Consider the following 9,548-nt stretch of genomic DNA (forward strand, 5'->3'; position numbering starts at 1 on the left):
AGATATAGTTATTAGACTTATCCAAGTGGGAGACTGTTGGATAAGGTGTCTAAGTCCATAACTATTTCGGGCTTGTACTTGACCCGACCCGGCATGGTCCATTTGGGTTGCATGGCACCATGCAATTGGATAGACTAAATGAGAGAAATAACACTTGGAGATTATTAATATATTATAAGTTCTAATATATTAATAATATTATTTAATTAGTTGATCAAAGAATTAATTTGGAATTAATTAAGTGATCAAAGGATAACTAATTAAATATATGGGTTGATTATGTAAATCATCCATATCTTGTATAGTGGGCTAAGAGGCTCCATGGATTATCAAGTTGGGTTCTACCCATAGGATGCTCCATGGATGCTCCATGGGAGTTACAAACCCATGGGTCATGGAAATGAAGAGTCATGACACATTAGGGTTTACATGGTGTAACCCTAGATGTGCCAACACTATATAAGAGTCCCATTCTCCACAAAATTGGCTACACAAAAGCAACACAAGTTGAACACTAAGAAACTAGAGGGCTTGGCCGATTTTGAGAAGTGTGTGTTATCTCAAGACTCTTTCCAAGAGCATTTGGTGTTGTGTGAAGCATTTGAGGCATCACACTTGGGGTGCTAGGCTCACAAGGTTTCAAGGAACACAAGCAACAACAAGGTAAGTTATTCTATCTATGATTCAAGTTAAAATTGTTCCCCATGTATGCTAGATAGGAATATAACCTTGGAATTCAACTTTGCATGATAATTAGACAAACATAGATCCAAGGTTATTAGGGTTGCATGTACACTTAGGAAGTGTTAGAATGCTCAAAACCCATCAGTTTCTGATTTCTCACCTGCTTCGGCTGACGATGGATATTCGCTTTTTGTTTTTGCTTTCTGTCAGCTGTTTCACTTTGAACTGATGATGTGTCGCTTGAGGAGTGACTTCTTTTGCAGAAACTCCTTTTTCTTCAGGAACATCTTTTGTACCACTAGTACTTGGCACGTCGAAGCTATCAGGCTTGTTCAAAGGCTCTGGCACATATCTGCCTTTGGTTTTCCATGAAGTCCTTTCTGACAGACCAACTGTTTCATCAGCATTGTCGATAGGAGCAGACCAGAAGAACTCATCACAACCATCAGCATTATCTTCGTTTACAATAGCTGTGAGTTCGGCTGTCTGATGTTCTGTTACGCCTGTGACTTTATACACCTGATTTGGAGTTGTTCTCACTTTTTGGTATACAACAGCCTTTTCTTCAAGGATCGGGGACTTTTGTTGGGATAGACGAGCAAACTCCACAGAATTTTCTGAAATAAGATTTTTGTGGTTTTTGGGTTCGCTCTTGACAAACTCTGAACAGTCAACTGTGTCTTCAACAGAAATTTCACTCATATCATCGTCCTCATTGAGCTCAGATGCATTTTCAACATCAATTTTATTTTCTGAGCTCAGGTTGGCATTCAATGAGTCAAACTTTTGTATGGTTTCGGTTCTTAGTTTTAGTTTATCATTTTCATCCAAAAGATTTTTCAACATGTCTTTATGGTCCTTGGACTTAATGAAAGATTCGATTTTGTCTAGACCATACATATATGTCGGATTAACATCCTCAGACGAAACAACACTTTCACAGTTATATGCTTCAGCGTCAATTTCATCCTCCTTAAACTCAAGGAAGGGCAAAATCATGCGATGAATTTTCTGCCCTATTTCACAGTTTAAATGAAGTTGAGTGATATTAGTGTAAAGACGCTTAGCAATTAAACAAAAGTCATTTCTCTGTTTTAAAAGTTTTAAATTGTCTCTTTGTAAATAAATGTTTTCATCCTTGGATTTGATTAACTCCAACTCCTTTAGCTCGATCCACATCCTTTGTTCCTCACTCTTTGAAGATACCCTGCTTATTTGGTCAGTTAGGTTAGAATTGGTGACTCGTGTTTGAGTTAAACTGCTGTCTAGATGAGAGATTCTTGAATTAACATTTTTTAATTCCTTTTCATATGAACTTTGTGGGACTTTGAATGAGACAAAAACTGATTGTACCTTCTTGATTAATTCATCAAGCTCGTTAAACTGCACGCTGAGAGGTTTTGCTGTGAAGCACAAGTCCTCTCGCTCCTTTGTGTCTTCATTCCCACCATCTGTGTTGTATCCCCTCATCTGAGACACGTCTGACACCATTAAACACTTTCCACCGCTCCCTTCACCTTTTGCAACGTAGGCCTTTCCATGACATGGCTTCCTGACTTCATCATCCTCAGAATCGGTTGACCAGACCTCCACGCCACCGAACTCATCATCCGCTACCAAACCCTGCACAATTAAAGCATTCATAGAGGGGCTAGCAGTGGATTTCTTTCTTTTGATCTCTTCCATCTTTTTCAACAACACAGTTTCTTCGTCTTTTTCTTCATCCTTTTCTGCCATTTTCTTGAGAACACAATCTTTGGCATAGTGGTTCTTTCCTCCACAATAATAGCAGCTCACACCCGAATCTCCTTCAGCTTTCGGTTCCTTCTTTGGTTCTTATGCTTTCGGTTCTTCCCTAACCTTTTCAGAACTGTAACTTCCCTGCCAATTTCGGTTCTTATTTGTAGGGAACCTTTTCTTGATGAACCTCTTTGGGTTTGAGACCATCATTGCATAGTCTTCAGAGGTAAGGTCATAATCCTTTAGGTTGAGGTCTTCATCTTCCATCACAGCTTTGCTTTTGGACAGAAGGGCAAATGATCCCAAGCTTAAAACCACATTTTTCTCCTGTAACACAATCTTTTCTTGAGATTTCAAAATCCCTACCAGTTTCGCCAAAGAGGAAGATTTGAATTGCTCATGCGCTTTAACAGTGGATACAACCGCTCTCCACTCAGATCTGAGACCGTTTAAAAATGTAACCTTTTGTTCAATCAACTTCCTTTCAATATCATGTTTAATCATCTTACTAAGAAGATGATTGAAGCGATCGAACGTCTGAGTTACAGTTTCTTCAGGACTCTGCTTGAATTCACCAAATTCGGACAAAAGCAAGGTTTGAATGGAATGCTCGAGATCTTCGTCCGTAGAATATAACTCTCGCAGCCTATCCCATATTTCTTTGGCAGTGCTACATGAACTCACTAGCCTGAAAGTGTTAGATTGAAGAGCGAATCTGATTAGTCTCAATGCTTTAATATTGCACTGAAATTTATCTTTTTCGTCTTGAGCAATATCTTTAACGTCTTTCAAAAGATCATTATACTCCTTCTGAGTTTTAATAATTCTTGAAGTTGCTGAATGAGCGAATGGTACGGATACGATTGCTTCCCAGATGAGATATCCATTGTCCTCAGATCCGATGACATAATCTTCAAAGTGATGTGCCCAGACCTCGTAATCCTGGGTGTAAAGGATGGGAATCTTTGTCATTGATCCAATGCTATTTGAGATGTTGATGGGATTGGATTGTGACTCATCCATGCTTGATCGAAAAACCTGTTTAAAAGATCAGACTTGTAATATATTAAATTAGGGCAACACAAATAAATGTTGAGTTACGTCAATTATGGGATGACGGCTCAATAAATATCAGTAAATGCGGAATAACCCTAATCGCAACCTTTTTCACAGAAAAGAAGTGTATGAATTACACAGCCTCCTGCTCTGATACCAATTGATAAGTTATTAAATAAACTTGAAGATTGATTAGATCTTTGTAACAGGTAGTGCGAAGAACATAAAACAATAAACAAGACAAGATTGAATCACAATGTGTCGAATGATTAATTCAAACAATCCTCAGCAGAGCTCGACTAAGAACTTCCGCTGTAGAGGATTTAGGGTTACAAGAACGATAATTAAAACTTCTGAATAATGCTCTGATCTATTGTTACTTTCGTTAACCTAAGATGCATGCAAGCACCTATATTTATAATAAACCCTACTATACTCACGGATGGACAGGCCCATACCGGAGATACAAAAACGGACAAGCTAACGAGCCCAATAAACGCAACACTTAATACAAAACACGACCCAACAAAATGTTATGAATATAGTTTTGTAAATCTTCATCCATGTGAAGTTTGAATCACTTGTTAAAACATAATATTTATTTTTACCCATATCGATTCTAAAAATTCATTCATTTTTGTTGCAAAGAAATTTAGTTAATGAAGTCCAACTCGAAAGGAAGTTGAATGTTTCAAATTAGAAGTTCTTATGACATATGTTGAGATTAAAGAACATGTAATATCTTAGTGAAAGGTCCAGGTTAGTCATAGCCCTCATTGTCAGTTGCGTGTTACGTAAAAGATGCATTGACTAGTTTTGTATGAAGTAGAAAAGGTTCAGGTTAGTCATAGTCCTCATTGTCATGTAATTTTTTACTCTATTCATTAAAACTTGATTGAAACTATAATGTTGACATAATATCATATGTTAAATATATCTTACAGTACTAACCATAACTAGAATATTATGTTACAAACTAGAACATTACACCACGAAGTAGAATTTATGACTTTGTTTCAATAATAATTGACATCGTTACTATGTTTAATATTATATGTTTGTCTTTTATCTGGTTTTCTATTGAAACCAACTCTTTAATACAATGACATGATTATTTTTTTTAATATTTTATTTCAAACACAAAAGATTGGAGATGGTTTTTTAGCATAAATTTGTTTATATATATATATATATATATATATATATATATATATATATATATATATATATATATATATATATATATATAGCACTAATGCTATGTTTAGTGTTTTGTGTTAAGTATTGGTGATTTAGATATTCTCCATAATGAGGAAAATCAATCGGAAACCCAAGTATATTTTTTACCAATATCAGTTATTCTTATAGAATATTGATCATAGATTTATTAATTCGAATTATTAACATCATGTTGTTGATTAGTTCATGTTACCACATATTATTCTTATTGAATATTGGCATACATTTATGATTAAATTCATATGAATGCACATTATTTTTATTATATGTTAATGTGGTGGTATTATTTTTTTGTAGTTCTAAGTGACAATGTTGCAGCACAATATGGCTCTTCCAAACAATTCGTTTGACCTGATGGTTATTTCTTTTGGATTCTAGAGGGTGTAGGGAACTTGAATATTTGAATCTAGACTTTTTCAACTATAAGTATCGAGATTCATGGATATGTAATAGATTTTATATGTCATAAACATGTAATAGACTTTTTATGGTTGTTAGTGCATTGTTATTTAACTATAACTTGATAAGAGTTTTTGAGATTCATATTCATCCCTTTGTCTAACAAGGTAACCATATGATGAAGATTTATGATACTCTGTTGACATTTTGTTTTCAAAATATGAATGGTTTTCTAATTATTGAGATTCTTTGTTTTAGTTTCATCAACTTTTGCTTTTGATTTTTCCATTTAATCAATTCATGTACATCAACAAAATTAATATAAATACTCAAGATTTAAAAATATTATGAAAAATATGCCTTTATAAACAACACATTAATAATTAAACTAACACCATTCTTGTAACATTAACTCTTAATTCTATCATATTACATATTCTAAAATCAGAATATGACACATAATTTTAGAATATGACACATAATTTTAGAATATTTTACATTACCTCATTATTAATCAAGTGCTATCACAATACTTTACAAAGAGGTTTAAAACAAATTGTTTCTAACGAAAAGCAAAATGTATAAAATCATATATTACATATTATTTAACAAAAAGTTTGAAGCAAGTTGTTTCCAACAAAATCATAATGTCTAAAAATATAATATGACACCTAATTTTAGAATATTTCACATTATTTCAGAATATTACATCTTAACAGCATAATATTAAATATTGAATATTTAGAATTACTAGAATAATAACATATCAAAGAGTTTTAAACAAGTCTAGATTTAATTAAGCATTATTCTATTAGAATATTCAACATATAAGTTAGAATATCCTACACCATTATTATATTAGAAGATTATGCATATAACTTTTGAAAATAGATAATATATAATATTATTCTAGTAGAATATACACATTATTTTCAAGTAATTAATCAAATTATTCTATTAAAAACATAAACATTATTTAATTAGAATAGTTTGTACAAGGAAATCTTTAACAATGAACAATATTTTCAAGGAATAGTTTGCACAATGTCTCTATATATATTATCATCTTTTCATACTAGAATAAATTGAACAATGTTGTGTACATCTAATTACATGAAGTATTTATCCTTTCGACATCTAAATTAGAATTTGACAAAAAAAATATGCTCCAAAGTGAGTTTCCTATTTAATTTCACAAATATATCCATATATGTTGATTTTAAGCATTTTGATCATTATCCTCCATTTCACTATCTTCGGTTTCAATCCTTTCCTCTATCCCTTGATTTTGGGTTTCTACAATTCCAACATGCGCTTATCCACTTTTTGGCTTATTGGTACTTCAAAAAATTGTACTCGAAAATAAGTCATTGAACTGTTTTGCCAATTCCATGTTCTAGTTTCATTTGGAAACATCGATATATACAATTAAAAACAATTTCTTCCATATTCTCTTTTTCTACAAAAACTTTGTAGAAGACCTTTTCAAACATTTTTTCATGTTCCTGGAAAACAATAAGACACTAAAATTATAAGTATAACTTATTAAATGAAATCATAATATTCAGTTGAATAATAAGTTATGAAGTACCATATGATCTACCACATCAGAATGGTAGAATATCAATTATGAACCAAAAGCATGCCATATCAGAATATCTAGAATTACGAAAAATAGCAACATAATTTAATCTTTCTACTACTATAAACAATGTACTATACTTCTTACTCATTATAGCAACATAGTTTCAGAAAGGCTAGAATATTATACTAGAAGCTAATATATAGAGTAAATTACACGAATGGTCCCTATGCTTTGGGGTAATTTGCACGTTTGGTCCCTAACTTATTTTTTTAACTCGTAAGGTCCCTACTGTTTGTTTTTGTTACGCGCTTGGTCCCTACTGTTTGTTTTTGTTACACGTTTGGTCTCTATCTTACCTAAAAACACTATTATTTAAATAAGAAAAAATGGTAGGGTATGTAAGGTAATGTGAAGGGTGAGGTTGGGGTGTATTTATTTAAATAAATTAAAAAAAATCAAGGGGAAAATAGTATTTTTAGGTAAGACAGGGACCAAACGCGCAACAAAAACAAACATTAGGGACCTTCCGAGTTAAAAAAATAAGTTAGGGATCAAACGTGTAAATTACCCTAAACCATAGGGACCATTCGTGTAATTTACTCTAATATATAAAACATAATTCCTAGAATATTTTACTACACAAATCAAAATGACTAGAATAATATGATATATAAAATCAGAATGACTAGAATATTGTACTAAACATCAATGTTTTAAAATTCATCATTAGTTTCTCTATTACAGACATCGATAAGGAATTTTGATATTTCAACATTAATTTTCAGCAATTCATCTTCAATTTATCTACTACCGAAGGATTATCATAAAGGATTGATTACTTATCGATTTTATATAATTTCATATCAGAAAATCGATTTTCAGCAATTCATCATCAAAGAATTTTGCTATTACTGAAGGATTATAAGCAAGTTTCGATTTTCAACAATTAACTAATTTATCATAAACTTTGCTATTACCTAAGATTATCAACTCATTGGCAATCAATTTACAAAAAATTATGATAAAAATGGGAATGCACATGATACTAAACAGAATGGCTAAAATATTATACTAGAAGTTAATATACAAAATAGAATGGCTAGAATATTATACTAGAAGTCAATATACAAAATAAAATTACATATTTTACTACACAAATCAAAATTAAAAGAATAATATACTATACAAAATCAGAATGACTAGAATATTGTACTAAACATCAATGTTTAACAATTCATCTTCACTTTCTCTATTATAGACATCTATAAGTAATTTCGAGATTACATCGGTTTTCAACAATTTATCATCAATTTCTCTATTACTGAAGGATTATCATAAATAAATGATTTTAGACATCGATTTTTTGTAATCTCATATCAGAACATCGATTTTCAGTAATTCATCATCAAAATTTTTTTGCTATTACTAAAGGATTAAAAACAATGATCGATTTTCAATTATTTATCATAAATTTTGCTATTACATAAGGATTATCAACAACTCATAATCAATCGATTTCATTAACTCAACATAAAAATGAGAATGACTACCATACTAACTCTAATATACAAAACCAGAAGGACTAGAATATTATACTAGAAGCTAATACACAAAACCAAAAAACTAGAAATTTTTACTACACAAATCAAAATGATTAGAATAATATGTTATACAAAATCAAAATGACTAGAATATTGTACTAAACATCAATGTTTAACAATTCATGATCGTTTTCTCTCTTACATACACTGATAAAGAATTTCTAGATTTCAACATTTATTTTCAACAATGCATCATCAATTCTATATTATCAAAGGATTATCGTACATGATCGATTTTCAGCAATTATTCATCAAATTTTCTATTATAAAATAAATATCAACAAAAATCAATGAAAAAGTCATCAACAATTTCGATATATAGCAATTCATCATCAAAATTAGAATGGATAGAATACTAACTCTAGCATACAAAACTCAGAATTACTATAAAAGTATACTAGAAGCTCATATACAAAACAAAACAGAATGATTAGATATTGTATTATACAAAATCAGAACTAGTAGAATATTTTTTTGAAAGCTAAAGATTGAGTTTTTGTTGGAAAATAGCTTTATGTCCTTTATTTTTGAATTAACTACTTCTCTTTGGTTCTTTAGACTAGACTTCAGTACATGTTATTTTAATCACTCTATCTACTTCATATAATGACATTGGTGATTCATCTTTTATATTGAGAAGGGGAATTGGAATCTGATTCTCTCAAACAAGACATTGTTGAAAGGTGAAATCAAAGCCTTTGATGGGTATGAGATCTAAAGTTGATTCTTAAAACTAGAATGAAACAATCTGAATAACATAATTAAGGTTTATGATTTTGAATGGTCTTCTATTCCTTCTATTTAGAAGGATAGGGTTTATGTGAATTTAAAGGATGATAGATTAAGGAAAGAAAGAACCTGTATATACGATTTTGATTCGTTAGTGGTCTTCTAGGTTTGATCTCCAGTTTTTGTAAACAAGAAACGGAAATTAACTCTCTTTGATTCACTTTGCTTCAACTGAGAGAATGGTTAACAACGAGGATATGATCTATGTTTTGATTTGAGATACTAGGGTTATTCGACTTAGAATCTGTACAACCCAAATTATTCATCGGTTCAATTACACAATCTGAAATTTGAATAGGTTAAATTAATACCTGTTTTGTGAAGGAATGGTTGATAATCGAGGTTGAATAAGAAGGTTGAAGTTATGAATTTTAAGTAATAAGAATTTGTTGATAATTGAGATTGACCGAGGGTTTTCTGATCGTTTTTGGCTACGTGAATCAGTTAGGATTTGT

The sequence above is a fragment of the Lactuca serriola genome, chromosome 4 (genome assembly GCF_051521515.1).
Source record: "Lactuca serriola cultivar US96UC23 chromosome 4, Lser_US96UC23_V15, whole genome shotgun sequence".
Classification (NCBI taxonomy): Eukaryota; Viridiplantae; Streptophyta; class Magnoliopsida; order Asterales; family Asteraceae; genus Lactuca; species Lactuca serriola.